Here is a 14,358-nt window from a genome sequence, read left to right as displayed (position 1 = left end):
AAATTAATATTTTTTTATTAATGCTTTGGCTTCTTTATCTGCTAGAGGATTCCTCCTTTTTTTAATTGCAAATTCCCCCCATCTACCCTAATGAATGAGTTTCTCACAGATCAAGGATGATAAAAGATCCTGAAGCAAATGGGAAGCAGAACAGGTACACTGTGAATATTGTAGCAAGGGTGCAACCTAACCTAGGGACAGGAGGTGTGTGTGACCACCACAGTCAGAGAACAGAAACAGGGCACTTAGCTTCACAGTGCAGTGACCACAGTGGGGACACTGAAAAGCACAAAAGGAGAGAAGGAAAGAGAGCGTGGATAGTCGAGTTGACCTCTTTCCCCACTGGCTCACTCCTGGATGTGAGTGTGAATCTCTGTCCCAACACTGAACTGGTCTTAGCAGAAGTGTGTGTGCAACAGTCCTTATACTACAGCCTTAAATAACTTCTTTTCTCTGGTTAGGCACCACAACCCTCAAGAAGCTATGCTCTCAAACCAGAGAAAATTTCTAAGACCTAGGACAACATGGTAGGGGCAGTGGCAAAAGCATGGGCTAATATAAGAGTCAGGGACGTAGGTTTGAGTCCTGACTCTGGTTTTGTCATATGACCTTGTGCAAGTCAATCTCTCGATCTTAGTTTTCTCCCTCCAAAATAATATAATAATGGAAAACGATGTCCACAACATAGGATTATTGTGAAAATCAACATGAAATATCGTATGAAAATGCATGGTATAAAAACAGCAAAGGGAAGCAACTGCCAGGCACCATCAGATGTGAAATCTTCTAGAAACTGGAAACCATACAAGAGTCTGACCCATCTCTCTGCCATCACCTTTTTTAAGTGACTCCCTAAAGTCATGGGGTCTACATTGCGGAGATAGCCCTCCTATAGATGGTGAAGAACATAGCTGAACATTTATCTGAACCCAGACAACCAATCTTAATAATCAGAACCTTTTAAAAATAAAATATTCATAACCTGTTTTAAGATGTAATCCATGAGATAGAACATTACTATATTGTACTTAGGAAGTCTCAAGTTAGTTTCTCCATTCATCCTAGATCAAATGCACTTTGCTTTTTGTATCTTCCTTGCCCCCCCCCTTTTTTGGAGGAGTCCTTTATTGCTGTTGTTATTGTTTTTAATTCATAAGTAGCAATGGTAATTGTAGAAAAATAGAAAATACACATAATAATAAAGAAGAAAATAAAATTCACTTATATTCTTACAACCTATAGAATCATGGAATATACTATCCATACTGATCTATTTCCTTCCTAACTTTTAATGCAAATAGGTATATCACAACTTCTCGTCTCATAAAAATGATATATGGTATATACTGTTCTGAATCTGTTTTCCTCCTTTACTGTATCATCAATATTTTAATATCACTAAATCTTTTACATATAACATAATTTAATGACAACATAATATTCAGTTCATATATATATATATATATATATATATATATAGCCCTCGGTTGACCAATTGCCTACTGTTGAAACTTTCACTTGTTTCCAATTTTCCTCCATTATAAATAATATTGCAATGATCACCCTTTGTACTTAAATGCTTAGATTCTAAATCCTTAAAATCCTTGAGATTCTACAGTAAACTTAGCAAACTGATTCCAGAAAGATTGGGCCAATTTATATTCTCCCAATAGGGTCTAAATGTGTCTATTTCTCACCCTTTGCCAGCAAATGGGGGCCTTGTTGGTTCTTCTCTTTTCCAGAGGAAATGCCCTATGTGATGCCTCCCATCCTCACTTACCCCTCCCAGTACAGAAGCAACATGGACATTGCAGCAGAGTCTTTTGAACTGTGTGACATGACCCATTAGTGGTTCATAAAATCAAGTTAATGGGTCATGACCAGCATTTATTTGGTTTCAATGAAATAGAGCATTTGTTTAAAATAGTATAGCAAATATCACCATTGCAAGTAGAAAAGTATGTACCAATTACTGGAGCTTTTGTTTCACTTACACATGTACATGTTGATGAGGCCTAGATTTCAATATAAAACAGTTGTAAGATCACAGCGTAGATCTAACTAAGCACTGGTTAGTCAAAAGATCATAGAATCCAGGCTGATGGGGTATAGATTCAGGGCATAATTTGGTGGGGAAGGAAGCAAAGGGAATAGAGAAAGGACACACATTCCATTCATATTCCCTGGTAGGAAAGCTATCTTTCTTCAATGGGGAGAAAGCTACGTTATTAATAGAAATGTGATAGAACTCTCAGAGGTACACAAAATTAGCTACTTAAAAAAGTGTAACATAAGTCATGGTTTTATAGTAGGTGAAATTATAAATTTCAGGGTGGGACAAGTAATCTGTACCTCTCTTCTCCACATATTTCTGTCACATTATGTCTATAGTTTTAGATCCAGGGGCGCCTGGGTGGCTCAGTTGGTTAAGCATCCAACTTTGGCTCAGGTCATGATCTCACAGCTCGTGAGTTGGAGCCCCACATCAGGCTCTGTGCTGACAGCTCAGATTCAGATTCTGTGTCTCCACCTCTCTCTGCCCCTCCCTTGCTCATGATTTCTCTCTTTCTCTCTCTCTCTCTCTCTCTCAAACATAAATAAACATTAAAAAAAATTTATAGTTATAGATCTGCCTCTGCTTATCCCACCAGTGTTTGGGGGGCAACTCACCTTATCTCTCTAAGCCCCAGCTTTCTCACCTACAAAATGAGGATATTCAATCAGATGACAGCCAAGGGCCCTTCCACATCTGCGGTCCCAGGGATCTGTGCTGTGCTGATCCATTGCAGCTTTCAGTGGCCCATTAACAGGAGCTGTTAATCGCATGGCTGTTCGTGAGCATGCAATCTATGCAGTCATACAGGGTCCCTCACTTAGAAGGCCTTGTGCTTAGTTGAATGCTTTATTGTCATTGTTTTGAAAATTCTTAATAATTTTTTGACAAAGGGTCTCATATTTTCATTTTCCACAGAGCCCCACAGATTACATAGCTGGTCCAGTCTATTAAGTCAGACAACATGAAGTCTTCCTGATAGGAACATGGAGTTCTTTCCTCTGGCACTGCTGGGAGCTGACGCAGTGGCTCTCAACCCCAGTGGATAAAGTACAAGCTGCTTAGAGGGTTTATGACTTGCAAAAGTCTGCAGTGCACTACAAACAACACATAAGGGATGCTGTTTAGAACTTTTGTTCTGCCCAAGGCTTGTGTTCAATTGTTCCAGCCCCAGCTGGAGTGGATTGTCCAAACCGCATTCAACTCTTATAAAAAATAGTCTTAAAATAGGATGACCCATTTAATGCCATGTGCCGCTCTACGGGTTAATTGGATGTGAAACATTCACAGCAGGTTCTCAATAAAAGATATAATAGAAAGATGAAGGTCAGTGTTGGGCCTGAGTACTATATTATGTCCAACCTGCATTTTAAACCCAGAGGCTGCTAAAAAGATGATTAATAGGTAGAATAAAGAAAACATTTGAGGGCATGGTCCATTTTATATTTGAAAAGGCCCCCATCTGTTTGGAAAATTCAACTGATAGCTCAATGGTAAGCTATCTTTCTTCAATAGGGAAAAAGCTACTTATCATCAAGAAGGCACATTTTCAGACCTTTATAAAGGTGGTGACATTGTATTTACACTATTCATTTTGTTTTTCCAGGGACCAAATATAGACCATGACAATAGAGCAGCATCAGATATGGTGAAAATCATAATGCTGGTCTCCTTACAAAATCATGATACTGAAACAGAAGAGGCAAACAAGGTACTTAAAATGTCTGTCTTTACACATAGAACAATCATTTATTAAACATCTGGTTTAATAAAGACTTTGTTCAACCTTTGCAGAATTCCCTAATCAGCATGGTCCATGTGAAAATGTTATCTATTTTCTGTACCCTCAAAGCACTCCATGTTCACCCCCCTCCATGCACTTTTTATTCATTATTGCAATTGTTTATTTCCTCATCTGTCTCCTTTACTAGTTTGTAAGCTCCTTGAAGGCAAGTCCTGTAGTGGTGTTTTTTTAGTTTCTCGATTTCTAGTCCTCACACAGCACCAAGCCTATTACAGGTGCTCATAAAATCTCTACAGTTAACTAAAAGAATGAGTGGCACATTATATATGAAGAGCTTTTACAAATCAATAAGAAAAAGATCAACAACACAAAAGAAAAATGGGTAAAGTACATGCAAAGATGATACTTATAAGAGGTTGCACAAATGACTGTTAAACATATGAAAAGACTTTTTTTCTTCAAATTTTAAAATTCTAGTTAGTTAACCTATAGTGTAGTATTGGTTTCAGGAGTAGAATTGAATGATTCGTCACTCACGTATAACATCCAGTGCTCATCACAAGTCCCTCCTTATCCCCATTGCCCATTTAGCTCATCCCCCCCCCCCCCCGCACCTCCCTCTAGCACTCTCAGTTTGTTCTCTATCATTAAGAGTCTCTTATGGTTTGCTTCCCTCTCTTTTTTTCCAACATATAAAAAAGACATTTAAACTCAATCATAATAAGAACCATAATAAAAGACAACACAGGATATATAAATGGCTGATAACACATAAAAGACATTCATATTCAATCATAATAAGAGAAATTCAAGCTATACTGAGATATCATTTTCACCCATCAGATGGGCAAAGATAAAAAGAAGTTTGCTAACATATCGTGCCAGTGAGGATGAAGAAACAAGTACTTTCACATATTGCTGGTGGGGATGTATATTGGTACAATCTCCAAGGAGAACAGATTGCAAGTGTATACAACCTTTTACCCAGTAATTCCCCTTCCCGGAGTCTATCCTAAAAGATACTCACTCAGATGTGTGAAGTGATACTTGAACACAGTGCTAAATTCACCTAGTATGCTCCAGATGTACTGTACTGATGATTAAAATATTAAAATTCTTATTTGTTGGGAAACATAGCTGTCCTGAGCCCACCCAGCTGCCTACTCCTGCCCTGCCCATCCAGCCCCTTCCCCAAACCCCAGATCTTGCTGCAACCAGGCATTTCAAAAGAACAAACTGAGGGTGGATGGAGGAGGTGGGTACAGGATGGGCTAGATGGGTGATGGCTATTAAGGAGGGCACTTGGTGATGAGCCCTGGCTGTTGTATGTAAATGATGAATCACTGAATTGAATTCCACTCCTCAAATCAACATTGCACAGTATGTTGGCTAACTAAAATTTACATTAAAAAAAAAAAAAAGAGGTAACACCTGATACTGCAGGGGCCTCCAGGACCATGCTTCAACACTGTGGCCAGCCTCATTCTGATTGATTGGTGCTTGTGCTGTAAGGGTTGTTATATATTTGGATAGCACTCCTATGTCCAAGGCTGTTCCCTGAAGCATAGGATGCAATAGCAAAATTTGGGAAACAACCTAATCAAAAGCTAACATTTATTGAGAGCTTACTATGTGCCACTCACTGTTCAAAGCACTTTACATTGATTCTCATATTTAATCCTCACAACAGGCCTAGGAAGGAGGTACTGTTATAATTCCCATTTTATAGATGAGAAAAGGAGGCACAGAGAAGTTAAGTAAGTTAACATATAGCCAACATCATATACTAATCAGTGATGAACCAGAACTCTGTCAGGGTAGTCTGATTCCAAGGCCTATGCTCTTAAAACAAAATGTGTTTCAGTAGAGACTGGTGACATTAATTAGGGTATACCCATGGAATAGAAACTTATACAGCCACAGAGAAGATGGGGAAGCTCTTTTTTTTGTAATGTTTATTTATTTTTGAGAGAGACAGAGAGTGTGAGCTGGGGAGGGGCAGAGAGAGAGAGGAGGACAGAGTTTCCCAAAAGGGCTCTGCACTAAAAGCAGAGACACTGATGCAGGGCTTGAACTCACAAACTGTGAGTTTATGATCCAAGCCGAAGTTGGTCACTTAACCAACTGAGCCACCCAGGTGCCCCAGGGAAGCACTTTATGAACTCATAATTGATATAGCATTCAAGCTAAACTACTCATTGTAAAGAAAGTACAGAAAAATGTGTGTAGTACTTATCCAGTTTGTGGATACATACATGTGTGTATATGTATTTAGATACATAGACATATGTATGTATGTATACATATATGTGTGTATATATACACACACACACATACACACACACACACACACACATATATATACACACACACACATATATGCACACACATAAAATCACAAATTGGATACGTAGGATGTGTCTGAAATGATATATAAGAAACTGGTAACACTGGTTGCCTGCTTCTGGGGGACAACGTATTAGGAAAAATGTTTGCTGTGTGTACTTTTTGTACCTTTTGGATTGTATACTATATGCACATACTGCCTGTTTTAAAAATTAAACTGCAAATTAGTGTTTTAAATGAATGATATGTACACAAAGATTCTGAGTCAGAAAGTCAAAAGGGCTTAGAGAGAAATAGGAAAGGTGTCCAGGTGGTCAGAGGTGAGTGAGATTACACCCTTCTGGTCATCAGGCAGAGCTGAGCCTTTAAAGAAGGGAAAGTTGTGATGATATTTGGGGAGTGGGGGAGGGCAGCCTGCTGTGGGGCAGGTAAGGGGCCTGTGATGAACTTTAGCACACAGTGAAGACTGTGTGTCCTCTCTGGATGTGAGTACATGCATAGGAAGCCAAGATCTGGGTGTGAAGGGTCTGGGAGGAGCCCCTGAGGTTGAATGCAGATTAGAAATCAGCCTTTTGTTGCCCATTCTAGGGAAGTTCAGGGGAACATAAAGTAGAAGTGCCCAAACTTTGTCTTGTCTCACATCCAGGGCTGGTAAGGAGTTAAGCTGTGGAGCCATTCTCAAAGGACTGGACAAGAAACAAAGAAGTAATTGAAGGGTTGGTAGAAAATAGGGCTGAGGAAAAATGGTCCAAGGAGCTGATATTGTTGGTTCTGAAGGAGGACAATTACTGTCCCCTTCTTGACGACACATCATTGTCATTGGGAGAGTGACCAGCTGTTCCCTGTCACCACAAAGGAGACAAAGAGGAAAAGGGTTTCAACTGTAGCATGAGCAATCTAAATTAGATTCAGAGAAAATCTTTCATCAGAAAAAAATTAAGTTGTTAAACACTGAGGGAACAGACTCCGAGAGAAGATATGGTACCACTATCCCTCCCTCTAAATTAGACCTAATAGTGTAGAAGCCAAGCTGCACCTGACTCAGTCATCATTTGTGTATCCAGTGTCTTCATCTTAAGCTGTGGGCAGCAACACCAACCTCATAAAGTTGTTAAAAAGGTTAAAAGAGAGCCTGTGTGACCCTGAAGGAACCTGTTTACTAACACTGAATGATAGCAGCTATTGTCCTTCAGGGTAAAATAGACAGTGTCTACTAACCATGAAACTCTTCAGCGATTTAGATGGTCACTTGGGATGGTCCCTGGTGGTCTTTTGAATTCAAGCAAATATCCCAGTGCTTCAATGGTTTTATGTCCACAGCTTCATAAGGAAATTCTAACTTTTCTTGAATAAATAGTAGACCATTCATCTCATCTGCTTTGGTTGTAAAGAGTTCTGATGTCAACCATATTCCCAGAAGTCACATTTAAACAACCTCACTCTCTGGGGAAGTGCAGACACAGTTGTTCAAATATTTTGAATTGGGACCCAAATAGTAAATAAATTTCATACCACAACGCAGACCACAAATGCACACACACACACACACACACACACACATTCATATGTGTGTGACTGAAATAAAAGTTCATAAACAAAAATGCTTAGGCTTCTATGTGTCATCTATTCTGATATTTTCTATTTTATTTTATTCTAATTTTTAAAACACTGATCTTGACCCACTAGATTGATTTCATGACCTGCCAATGGATTGTGACCCATAGTTTGAAAAACTTGTGTCAAGTCTAAGAGCATTGGGCAAGTTTCTGAACTGTTCTGGGATCTACTAGAACAACTATAAAAAGAAGATTAAAGTATCTATATCTTGGTGTCTTATGAAGTTTAATTTAGAACATCAAATACACTGGACTTCACTTTTATTTAATAGACCCTCCTCAATTAAAGTTGATAATGTCATTAAAATGGCTGCCACGAAGGCTCTGCACCAAAGCCAGGCTTGGGTCCTGGCCCAGAGCCCATTTGCTGTTATTTGGTAGGTATCCTCCCAAGTCAAGGTGCTTGGTTTCCTCTCTGATAACAAATGCTCATCAGCAAACCAGAAAAGAATCTAGAACAAGGTGAGAGGTGGCCACAAGCAGGAGACCAAAGTTTTCCCCAAAATATGAGAGGACTCTGTTTAATATGAAAACCCAGAAGAGAGTGAGTGTTGGGGAGCTGCAGAGAGAGGTAAATTGTGTCCTCTTCTTTCATGTAAAAGGCAGGGTAGAACAGAATGTATTTTAGAGGGCAAAAATCTGTTCCAAGAGGCAAAAATACAAAAAATAACTAAATATTTTGTTTCTTGAAGAATCCATGCTGGGGCACCTGGTGGCTCGGTCAGTTAAGTGTCTGACTCTTGATCTCAGCTCAGATAATGATCTCCCAGTTTGTGGGTTCAAGCCCCATGTCGGGCTCTGCACTGACAGAGTAGATCCTGCTTGGGATTCTGTCTCTCCCTCTCTCTGCCTTCCCCCTCCCCAAAATAAATAAATAAACTTTAAAAAAATCCATCTTGGGTGTTGAAAAAATTACTGGAAAGAGCTCTTCCTTCAACTACGACAAATGCAAGAACTATCAGTGCCATTTGAAATAAATTGTCAGAAAGAAAGAATGGGCATTTCACCCATAAACACAGTCCCCTTTTACCCGGTAGTTATGATTCCTTGCTTTGAACCCCAAAAAACTAAATACAAACAGTTTTCAAATTTTGTTTCTATCATGTTTATAACTTCTTATCATGAGCTGTGAAGCAGGATATTAATGGGATATATGTGTGTTGTCCCTCTATTCTCCAGTCCCTCCAGAAAAGCCACCACTCTACGCAAGTACATAGATCTTGTGCATTTCCTTTTCTTTGCCTACCCACCCCCATGGTCCCATATATCCAACTGGGGAAAAAGTAGAAAACCCCTGAAAGACCTCTTCAAAAATATTTTAATGGTAACCTGAGAGGAGAGAGAGAAGAGAAGTGGCTTGTGGGCAAGATTTAGAATTTTAGAGATCCTGACTGAGAGGAATATGGTGCCAACATTACCATCCTCCAAACATAAATCAAAATAGAAAAAATATTAACCCATAACATCAATAAAAAGAAATCCAATTAAGGGTGCCTGGGTGGCTCAGTCGGTAAAGCATATGACTTTGGTTCAGGTCATGATCTCACAGTTCGGGAGTTCGAGTCCTGTGCGGGGCTCTGTGCTGACAGCTCAGAGCCTGGAGCCCGTTTCAGATTCTGTGTCTCCCTCTCTCTGCCCCTCCCCAGCTCGTGCTCTGTCTTTCTCTGTCTCTCAAAAATAAATAAACATTAAAAAAAAGAAATCCAATTACATTTAGATTTCTTTTGATCAATAAAATGATTTTTTTGTAATATCAATTCTTCTAAAAGTGTGTGTGTGTGTGTGTGTGTGTGTGCACCCAAGCCCCTGCATTGCTAATACTCTAATTGACTATTCAACTCTTGGGTTTATTTCACACTTAGTGCTTTAGAGGAAAGATATTCTCAAGATTGGAAAGTAGAAGATTAGTAAGAACTCTCACTCTGCCATGTGTAGTGAGGGGACTTCCAAGAAATGACTCCAAGGGGTTTCTAGAAAGTCTGGGCTTGAGGCCCAGGGGTTCCAAGCCTTGCCAAAGATTCAGGCACCCTGCGTGTGGTGCAGAAACCAGTGAGCTGCAGAGAAGGCCCCTGCAGTCTGGGACAATGGGTAGCCCCGTGGTGAACACTGTGGATGGTGTCCCATAATTGATGAAGTTGTACTATGTGTAAGAGCTTGACACAACACTAGAGTAGAATCCCAGTAATGACCAAGACTGATTATCGTGACAGCTTGGAAGAATGGAAAATAGGACTATTTTTTACACACTTGAGTTTCTCGCCAGCAATTTAAACTTGCTCACTGCTGGACCTGACATCTTAGTGATACCTCTGCAGATGTGGCTGAAATCTTTCTTCCGGGACCATGGAGCCTATGGCCTCTGAGAACACTTCTACCAATGTCAGGCAATTTTCTCCCCTGGTCCAGCTCAGCCAATTAGACTTTATACCCTGGGCATAAGTTGTCAGGTTGGTGTCTTACAAGCAAGACTTGAGCAATAGGCAAAAGATGAGCTGAATACCTATACCTATCTCTTGAGTTTTACATTTCAGAAACGAACTCATACTCCTACTACAATAATACATCATCATCTGTTATATCGAAAGGATATAAGGCAAGGTGACACTTTAGGGAGACACATCTCACTAGAAAATGAAAAACTGTTTCAGACATAAGATGCTCTCAGCCCATCCCCCCCCTTTCCTATTGGTAGGCAGAGGAAGGGAATGTGTCTGTATCAGATTTGGGAATCAGATATCACAGATGAGGCTGAAAAGAGTGAAAGCTTTGTTCTTTTAACAAAGCCCATTTTCAAAATATTGTCCCTCCCTGCTACTATACTTATCAAAGAGAATCAGATTGTCATCAGAATGAGGCCCAGTATCATTTTATAAAGAAAGTAGATCATTACTCACTGGATTTTAATTACTGGGTTTCATTTTGTCGATGCCACCTCCTTTCATTTTTTTTCTCCTAAAAGATCTCCTTGGAAGTTTCTTCCATCCTTTCTGATTTATGATTCCATATCTTATGAATATTAAATACTTGGTTTATTAACATTTTTTCTTAATTGATTTTTAAAATTCAGTGCTAAGCATAAGTCTCTATAAATCACTTTGGTAATATCTTCTCTGTGAATCTATAGCCAATGGTTAATACAACCAATCATGGGCTTTTTCATTAGTGGATAGTTTATTAAAGTGTTATTCTTATAGCGTAATATTAAAGCATCTATCCACAAACGTGGGCTTCCCTGGGCTCAATTGCTAAACGTACTATATTGAAAAAGCAAAGCTACTATCTACAAGATAAAATGAGCAGAATGTGTCTATAACAATCACATATGAAATCTAAAGTTATAATCAGAGCTGGAGTTCCTCTTCTCCCTCCGAAAAGGTAAAAGGAAATAAGATGGAGAAGGTAATTATGAAAATCAAATCAAACAGATCTTCAGCAATAGTAGAAAGGGGAACGTGTGAATTATCATTCAGACCAATGAGGGTATTGGAACACTGGACCCCTCATCCTCAGGGGCAATGTGATATTAGAAAGATTTCCAAATCAGAAAACTTGATGCATGGTGTAATGAGGATGAGTACAGTTATGGGCACAAGCACTCCCCACTTCACCCTAATTCACTCATTCATTTATTCATTCAATCATTCATTCAATACATATTTATTGAGCCCTTGGTCTGAGCCAGTCATTGGGCATACAACAGAGCACAAAACTGATACATTTCCTATCTTAATGAAGCATATTATCTAGTAAACTCCAAATCTACTTTATATAAACAAACACCATGAAAAAAATGTGTAAAAACAAAAGCAACTGAAACAAACTTAGACCTCCCTGGCTGCAAATAGGAATCAAAGAAAACTAGACAATCATCATCATACTCATTATGTCCTGACCTGCCATTTTACATATAATTACCCTAGTACTTAAAAAACTTTTTAAAGTAGATCCTGTTACCTTCTTTACAGCTGAGGATGCTGAAGCAGGCTAAGGGACTTGCTTAAAGCCAAGGGCTAGAAGGTAGCCACAAGACCCACAACATTCTAGTGCCACACTCTTTCCCTGTACAGGGATGTCTTCTCTGGGCAGAAGGCTTTTCCTGCAACTGAAAAACCAGACTCATCATATTAGAATAACAGAAAGAGGCCTACCTAGAGCATATTAGCTTAATTCTTCATAGAAATGCTTCATAAGGATTTATCATCTCTTTTAGAGATGATATTAGATCATCTATTAGAAAAATAACTGTTATATATAGATCACTTCTGTTTCTTCTAAAATACTGCAGTTGAAGATACCATCATTTACCTTACCTCTATTATTAAAGACCACACAATAACTTGTTTTGCCTAGCTTCCATGTTTTCTTACATTAGATACATAACTCATCATGGTTCCCTTTTTGCTCTAGCTTCTAGGAACTTCTAAGCTTAAAATGTCTGATTTTACTTTAATTCACTCATTTGTTCACTCAACAAACATTTATGGAAAATGATTACTTTAGTGTGATTATCTTGTACCTGCCTCAAAGGCTTTTGATTTCCTTTTTATCTTTATTGTAATTGCTTTTCTATTATATGTTATTATAATGTATTTTATTACTTGTGTTTTTGGGAGTAGGAGAGAGGGTATAAAATGTAAATGACTGACAGCTAAAATGGTTTTACTGTAAAAATGATAGAATCTGGGATACACTGTAGTAGCTGTGACTGAGAGCACAGGGCTTAGGATCTTATAGCCTCTGGGTTCAAATCTTAGTTCTGCCCCACTCACAGTGTAAACTGAGACAAAATACATTTTCTGAGCCTCTGTTTCATAAAATGGGACTAAGCATTCCCACACAAGATGTTTCTAAAAACTAAACAGGATAATGTATATAAAGCATTTAGCACTGCATGGCACATAGTGTTTATTAGTCACTACTTGTGATTAAAGCACATAAATACACAACAAATAATTCTACCCATAAATACCCAGTCTCTGAGGTAGGTTGAGCTTGGTTTCCATGGAAAATAAGTGGACATTTTTAAAACCTCAAAATTTAAATTAATTTTAAACTGCTTCCCTTTGGTCCTCTCCAAGATTCTCGGCAATGTTCCATCACCCCTGGTTGTTGAGCCCTGTCTAATTATAAACCAAATTCTGGCTTGTTAGCAGAAAAGATTTTCTCAGGCTCTGTTCTATAAACAATACCAGAAAAATCACAGATGCTTTGAAAACTGGGAGGGCCCTCCCAGTCTGAAGTTTTTGGGTTTTTTTTTTATCTTAAAGATCCCACAAATGAGTCTGGCTTTAAATTTTGTGTATTTGCTATCAATAAGCACAGTACCTTATACTTTCCTCTTTGATAACATGAATCACACTTTCTTGTTTATGTCCATGTCTGCCTCACCCATAGGAAACATCTTGAGGGTGGGCAGTATTTCCCATTCCCCATTCATCCCCAGTTCCCAGCCCAGTGGCAGGCTTATAGTAGGTGCTCAATAAATATTTTCTGAATCAATGAATGACTTAACCAGTTAATAAAAAGCTACATTAAGCCAAGGACCATATCTAATACATTGTGTTATCTTCCCATAGCACCTATCATTGTGAATGAATAAATGATCATTTAGCTGAGTCCACTTGAGATACAAAGAAATTTTTAAATACTAATCACTTAAATATATATTTTTTAGCTTAAGCCACGAAATAATAACTTTTTAAAATCCCAGAATCGATTTTTGGAGAATTTTCGAAGCACGACCAGCATTTAAGTTTGGATTTCTTTGTGACTATTTTCATCAAAATTCTCAAACAAACCTTGTGAAGAAGTTCACACAGTGTTCTGGTGTGGAGTCTTGGTGTTGTACTTTTTCTCTTAGTGATAGGGGAAGCTGGGACAGAGAGGGGTGAATGGACTCTCCCAAGATCAAACTGAGTTTAGTAAGGTCTGCAGCTGGAGCCTGGGTTGTGTTCTTCCTAGAACTCAGGTCTACTTTTCATATCTAGAAGATGTGAAAGAGGACTGTCAGGGGTTCATTCACTATGAACGCCCAGGAAACTATAGAGAAATTACTCTCCAAAATTGGGTTCAAGGACACCAAGCCCATGGAGGGTGATTCTGAGTGCCTACATTCGTGAACTGTTTCACTGTTCTTTATCATGCACATTATTGACTTGCACATGAAACTTAACCCCTTCCTAGATTCTAACCCATACATAAAACCCAACCTCACAGAGGCTTTCTTTAAATGGCAGACCTGAGGGGCGCCTGGGTGGTGCAGTCGGTTAAGCGTCCGACTTCAGCCGGGTCACGATCTCGCGGTCCGTGAGTTCCAGCCCCGCGTCAGGCTCTGGGCTGATGGCTCAGAGCCTGGAGCCTGTTTCCGATTCTGTGTCTCCCTCTCTCTCTGCCCCTCCCCCGTTCATGCTGTGTCTCTCTCTGTCCCAAAAATAAATAAACGTTGAAAAAAAATTTTTTTTAAATAAAAAAAAATAAATGGCAGACCTGATAAAAATTTGGAGAGTCTAGATTCTTTGTCAAGTAACTTGGTACCCCTCCCTTTCTCCTCTTCCTGATACCTTCATTTACCCATGCAGAGAAATATCCAAACTCCTTTT

At 39.0% G+C, this 14,358-nt stretch overlaps 1 long non-coding RNA gene across 1 annotated transcript in view; it reads left to right on the top strand.

Moving 5' to 3' along the window:
• Positions 1 to 14,358, top strand: part of LOC113602772 (uncharacterized) — a 38,374-nt gene that overhangs the window by 5,697 nt on the left and 18,319 nt on the right. Inside the window, exon 2 of the long non-coding RNA XR_003424277.2 lies at positions 3,660 to 3,764. This is a non-coding gene — a long non-coding RNA (uncharacterized LOC113602772). The remainder of the gene's footprint in view (positions 1 to 3,659; positions 3,765 to 14,358) is intronic.

This window comes from Acinonyx jubatus, chromosome B4 (assembly GCF_027475565.1).
Source record: "Acinonyx jubatus isolate Ajub_Pintada_27869175 chromosome B4, VMU_Ajub_asm_v1.0, whole genome shotgun sequence".
In the NCBI taxonomy this organism is placed as follows: Eukaryota; Metazoa; Chordata; class Mammalia; order Carnivora; family Felidae; genus Acinonyx; species Acinonyx jubatus.
Note: the sequence above shows the minus strand (reverse complement) of the source record. Positions and strands in the feature narration are given on the sequence as shown.